This window comes from Arachis ipaensis, chromosome B9 (genome assembly GCF_059453495.1).
Source record: "Arachis ipaensis isolate K30076 ecotype BB chromosome B9, ASM5945349v1, whole genome shotgun sequence".
NCBI classification, from domain to species: Eukaryota; Viridiplantae; Streptophyta; class Magnoliopsida; order Fabales; family Fabaceae; genus Arachis; species Arachis ipaensis.
Window position 1 is genome coordinate 63,577,402 of NC_142444.1, and position 6,784 is coordinate 63,584,185.

The following is a 6,784-nucleotide window of genomic DNA, read 5'->3' on the forward strand; positions in this document are numbered from 1 at the left end:
CTTTGAAATAAAGACCGCACTGCTCAATTTGATGCCCAAGTTTCATGGCTTGCCTGCTCAAGAGCCTATCAAGCACCTGAGAGATTTTCAAGCAGCCTGTTCTACTGTCAGGCGTGATGGTGCAGATGAAACTTCAATTTTGCTGAAAGCTTTCCCGTTTTCTCTTGAGGGGAAGGCAAGAGAGTGGTACTACACTCAACCAGCAGCAATTGTATCCAACTGGGATACACTGAGAAGAGAATTCTTGGAAAAGTTCTTTCCAGCTGAAGTTACTGATAAACTGAGAAAAGATATTTCCATGATTGTTCAGGATGATTCTGAAACTCTCTATGAGTACTGGGAGCGCTTTAATAATCTTCTGGAAGCTTGCCCCCACCATATGATTGACAAGATAGTGTTACTCGGTTACGTCACACAAGGCATGAGGCCCCAAGACAAGACCACATTGGAAAGTGCTAGCAATGTGTCTATGAAAAAGTACAAGACCACTGATGAGGCATGGCAATTGATCAGTGACTTAGCTGAATCTACTAGGAATCACAGGCAGAAACAAGACCGTGCAAAAGCCGTTGCAGAAGTATCCTCTAGCAGAGAGACTGCTGCTTTAACTCAGAGTATCTGTGAAATGACCAACTTGCTGAAGCAGATGCAATTGAATCAACAACAAGTTCAGCAAGCTCAACCTTCTCCACCACAGCAAAACCAACAGTTAGTCCCACAGAGAGTTTGCAGAGTCTGTGCTGATTATAGCCATTATACTGATGAATGTTCGCAGCTCCAGCAGGAAGACAACAGCGTGGCAGCCACTCATAACTTCTATGACCGCCCCAACCAAGGGTACAATCAAAGTGGCAATTACAACCATGAATGGCAGGACAATTCTAACCAGAATTGGAGGGACAACAACAACAACAGAGGAGGCAGAGATAATCAGGGGAATCAGAGGTGGAATAACAACAACAACAGGCATCAGAACCAGTACCAGCCTTACAGAGTACCTCACCTGAGGCAATCCCAAGGACCACAGAATATCCAATAGCAGACCTCTCAAATTACCTATCCTTCTTCTTCTGCTAATGATGACTTACTACAATCAATTGATCGGAGATAGCAGACCATAGAAAATAACATTAATGCCACTCTGAATGGTCTGAACTCTACTTTGCAAGCTCTTGTCTCACAAATTGGTTCAATGAATAACTCCAATAATTAACCTTTGAGCTCCAGTGGAATTCCTTCTCAACCATTACCCAATCCCAAGGGTGGTATTAATGCCATCACCCTAAGGTCCAGAACCACACTGCAGGAGAGGAACCAAGAAGAGCCAAGCTCACCAGAACACGCCTCAACTGAAGAGGTAGTGGAAATAGAAGATGTTGAAGAGGAAGAAGACATACAGGACATAGCTGAAAAAGAAGAAGCTCGACCACAGAAGGAAGCATCAAAAGGCACAGACACTGCAGAAGACACCACTCCTATTCCATTTCCACAACTTGCAAGGAAGCCCAGGAAGCAGCTGAAACCTAATCCAAAAATGGTAGAGATATTCAAAAAGGTTGAGGTAACTGTTCCTCTATTTGATGTTATTCAACAGGTACCTAAGTATGCAAAGTTTCTAAAAGATTTATGTATACATAAAGACAAAATTAATGAATTAGAAACTATTCCTTTAGGTAGTTCCATATCTGCTTTAATGGGAGGTTTACCTGAAAAGTGTAGTGACCCAGGTCCTTGTATAGTCAATTGTACTATTGGTGGTGTGATAATTTCTGACTGCATGTGTGATTTAGGAGCATGTGTGAGTATAATGCCTTTGTCTATATATGATGTTTTGAGGCTCCCTCCCTTAAAAAGGTCGGCAGCTCGTTTTGTGTTAGCAGATAAAAGCATTATTACAGTGGTTGGAGTTCCTGAAGATGTATTAGTGGGCATTAAGGGACTCACATTCTCCCCTGATTTTTATATCCTGGAAATGCCCCAAAATGACTCAGACAAGCCATTATCAATCCTACTCAGAAGGCCATTCTTAAAGACCTCAAAGTTTAAATTAGATGCTTTTTCAGGAACATACTCTTTTGAAATAGATGGCCGAATAGTGATCTTCAACCTAAATGGAGTTATGACGCATCCTCCGGAGGATCACTCTATCCTCAAGTGTGACATTATAGATGAAACCGTGGATGAAGTCCATCAGGAAGAACTTGAAGAGAAGCACACAGGACAAGGTCCAAGTGTGGGGACATTCTCAGAGGACAATGACAGTGCTTTGCCATTGTTACCAACTCCAGACAACCCAGAGTCTGACCATGATCAGAAGTTAGAGCTAAAACCCCTTCCTCCACACCTCAAATATGCTTACCTTGAAGACAAGCAGAAGTTTCCAGTTATCATTGCAAGGGAGCTCACTTCTCAACAAGAAGAGCAGTTACTTAGTGTGGTGAGGAGACACAAAAAGGCAATTGGTTGGAGTTTGGCAGACATAGTAGGCATCAACCCTCAAGTCTGTGAGCATAGAATATTTTTAGAAGAGGGAGCAAGACCTGTCCGTCAACCCCAGAGAAGACTGAACCCCACTATCCTCGAGGTTGTCAAAAAGGAATTGACCAGACTACTGGAGGCAGACATCATCTACCCCATCTCAGACAGTGAAGAATGAGCATGGAGAGCTCATAGCAACCAGAGTTCAGAACGCCTGGAGGGTCTGCATTGACTACAGACGCCTCAACCAAGCCACCCGTAAGGATCACTATCCTCTTCCATTCATTGATCAAATGCCGGATCGCCTGTCAGGTAAATCACATTATTGTTTTCTAGATGGTTACACAGGTTATTTCCAGATTCATATAGCTCCTGAGGATCAGGAAAAGACCACTTTTACATGTCCTTTTGGGACTTATGCTTACAAGAGAATGCCCTTTGGCTTGTGCAATGCACCAGCTACTTTTCAGAGTGATGAGTCTTTTCTCTTATCTTATTGAGGACTGCATGGAAGTTTTTATGGATGATTTTAATGTTTATGGCGATTCCTTTAGCCTTTGCTTAGATGGATTATCTAGAGTATTAAATAGATGTGTTAGTACAAACCTTGTATTAAATTTTGAAAAATGTCACTTTATGGTTAAACAAGGGATTGTAGTAGGACATGTTGTGTCTAATACTGGCATTTCTGTAGATCCAGCAAAGGTGGATGTTATTTCTAGTTTACCTTACCCCTCTTCTGTGAGGGAAGTCCGTTCGTTCCTTGGCCATGCAGGTTTTTACAGGAGATTCATTAAGGACTTCAGTAAGGTAGCACTTCCCTTATCCAGGCTACTGCAAAAAGATATTGAGTTCGAGTTCAGTGAAAATTGCAAACAAGCGTTTGATAAGCTGAAAACTGCCCTGACTCAAGCTCCAATTGTGAGAGGACCAGACTGGAGCCAACCATTTGAAATAATGTGTGATGCTTCTAACCATGCCGTAGGAGCAACACTGGCTCAGCGTGAAGGTAAGGATCCTTTTGTTATTGCTTACGCGTCTAAAACTTTAGATGCCGCTCAGTCGAATTACACTACTACTGAGAAAGAGCTTCTTGCTATTGTTTTTGCTCTGGATAAATTGCGAGCCTATTTACTTGGTACTAAAGTGGTAGTGTATTCAGACCACGCAGCTCTAAAGTATTTATTAGCTAAAAAGGAGTCCAAACTAGGGCTTATACGTTGGATACTGCTATTACAAGAATTTGATTTGGAAATTAAGGACAGGAGTGTTAACCAGAATTTAGTGGCAGACCACTTGAGTCGCCTTGAACATATTACAGATGACTCCACTCCTATAGCTGATAATTTCCCATTTGATAACCTGCAAGCAGTATCTGAGATAGTCCCTTGGTATGCACCTGTAGCTAATTATCTAGTTAGCCGCACCTTCCCTCCGAACTTTTCTAAGCATCAAAGAGACAAGCTGAAAAGCGAGTCTAAATGTTATATATGGGATGACCCATATTTATGGAGATGTGGCGCTGACCAGGTAATTAGACGGTGTGTGCCTCAATCAGAATTCCAGTCCATCTTAGAGGCCTGTCACTCATCTGAGAGTGGAGGACATTTTGGCCCTCAAAGGACTGCTAAAAAAATCTTAGACTGTGGATTCTGGTGGTCTACTCTTTTTAGAGACGCTGCTGAATTTTGTAGATCTTGTTTTCCATGCCAGAAATTCGGTAATATATCTAGGAAGGATGAGATGCCTCAACAAATTATGCTTTTCTGTGAAATTTTTTATGTTTGGGGCATTGACTTCATGGGTCTATTTCCAAATTCTAATGGTTATTTATATATATTGTTAGCTGTAGATTACGTTTCCAAATGGGTGGAAGCAATTCCTACCCGCACTGATGATGCTAACACTGTTGTTTCCTTTGTGAGAAACCATATTATTTGTCGCTTTGGATCACCACGAGCAATCGTGAGCGATCAAGGCACCCATTTTTGTAACAGGAGACTAACCGGATTAATGAAGAAGCATGGGATAATTCATAAGGTTGCAACAGCATACCACCCTCAGACCAATGGGCAAGCCGAGGTGTCAAATAGAGAAATAAAGCGTATCTTGCAGAAGATAGTCAAACCTCATTGAAGAGACTGGAGCACCAGGCTACAAGATGCACTTTGGACATACAGAACCGAATACAAAACACCCATTGGGATGAGTCCTTTCCGCTTAGTTTATGGAAAAGCTTGTCATCTCCCTGTTGAAGTAGAGCACAAAGCCTTCTGGGCAGTAAAGAAGTGCAACATGGGAATTGAAAAAGCCGGAGCTGAAAGGAGATTACAACTGCAAGAATTGGAAAGCCTTCGCCTGGAAGCTTATGAGAACTCAAGACTATACAAGGAGAAGATGAAGGCTGTACATGATCAGCACATCAGGAGGAAAGAGTTCCAACCTGGGGATTTAGTCCTCCTTTACAAATCTCGACTGAGGCTCATGCCAGGCAAGTTGAGATCAAGATGGGAAAGTCCATACAGAGTAGAGAAGGCTGAACCGTACAAAATTTATCACCTAAGCCATCCTTCAAGCTCTGAACTTATCAAAGTTAATGGACATCGTTTAAAGATGTACCATGGCGAGCAGCTGAAGAAAAACAAGGAGCTCGAGATCTTCCTCTTGGAAGATCCCCACATAGGCGAAGACTGAGCTAGTGGAGCGTCCAACTTACGGACGTTAAAGCAAAGTGCTAGGTGGGAGACAACCCACCATGGTATGATTGTTCTTTTCCTTATTTTTTATTTTCTTATTCAATAACTCTTCTCTTTATTAGTACATTTCGTGCATCTGCATCTGCATATTTTTATTTAAAAAAAACCGTTATGCAACGCGACCGCATCATTGACGCGTCCGCGTCGCAAGGAGATGGGAGAAAATAATAAACAAACAGAGAGTCACGCAGGAGCGTGGCTGGAGGTGTGCCCGTGGCACAAATCGTCCCACGCAACCGCATCGCTGATGCATCCGCGTCAAATGGGAATACTGACCTCCCACGCGACCGCGTGCCCCACGCTACCGCGTGACCTGGATTTCGACGTAACAAGGGTGCACGACCGAAAGTTGTGCTAGAGGGGTGCTGGATTGGTGATGAGCGCATAATCCTTTCCACGCGGCCACGTGAGCGACGCGACCGCGTCATATCCTTCTACTAGCCCACTCACGCAATCGCATGCCCCACACGATCGCGTCACCCAAAATTTGGCACTAATATGATTTTGAACGGAGAGTTGTGCGAGTGCGAGGCTACCCTCGCGCCATTAGCCTAAAACGGGCCACGCGACCGCGTGACCGATGCGACCGCGTCAATCAGTTTCAACGCAAGTCGCGCGACCGCGTGCCTTACGCGACCGCGTTGCTTGCGCCGCACAGTTTTCCTGATTTGCCAATTATCTTATCTTTTTCTCCCCAAATCCTATTTTCTCTTTTCCCTCCTTATTTCTTCTCCCTCCCTTCCTTCATTCTTCCTTCTTTCGCACTTTTTTTTTACACTTTCTCTCTCTCACCCCCATTAACAAGGTTTTTCTTGTTCTCCTTCCCTCCTTACTTTTCTATTATTATTCTTATTTTTATATGTGATCTTCTTTTCTCTTCGTTTTACCTTCATTATTCATATTGTCTTTTTCTTCTTTTTACTTTTTTATTTGGTGTTATAAATTTATGTGAGTCATTAATTCTCATTCTATGCTTGTGGATTGTTATAAATTTGTTTGACAATTATATATATTACTTTTTCAAGGGATGCTTGCATGTTCACTTTCATACTTTCCATAACTTATTTATCGTGCATGCTATGTGTTTGTGAAAAGGCCCATATGGCATTATGCATTTTTCTACATTATCCTACTATTCAATGCTTGCTTTTTACAAATTCCCTTTACTATTGTATTAATTGGAAATTAATTGTCAATACAAACGTGATGGTTTGTTATGAGTAATGCTTGATCTATGCTACTCATTCCTTTGCCAGCATGCCAATAAACACCTTGCATTTACTTGTCATCATATGCGCTAGCTATCTTCCATTAATGACTTTTCATATGTAGTCATGACCATGTGTTAACATCATTTACCTTTAAATGTGCATTCATAACCATCCTTTCCCGTTCTCTTCCTTGCTCTATCTCTTTAAATTTAATTTTCTTTCTCTTCCCTTTTTCAGGATGGCCACCAAGAAAGGAAAGGAGAAAGCCACTCCCAAACAACCAACAAGAAGAGGAACGAAAAGAGCATTAGTGGCAGAACCCTCTTCAACTGCAGTTAA

At 42.2% G+C, this 6,784-nt stretch overlaps 1 non-coding gene across 1 annotated transcript; it reads right to left on the reverse strand.

The window, feature by feature from the left end:
- Positions 1–277: 277 nt before the first annotated feature.
- LOC148544884 (small nucleolar RNA R71) lies at positions 278–385 on the reverse strand. The gene has a single exon (XR_015900347.1). It is a non-coding gene; the product is annotated as a small nucleolar RNA R71 (small nucleolar RNA).
- Between the last annotated feature and the right edge of the window lie 6,399 nt (positions 386–6,784).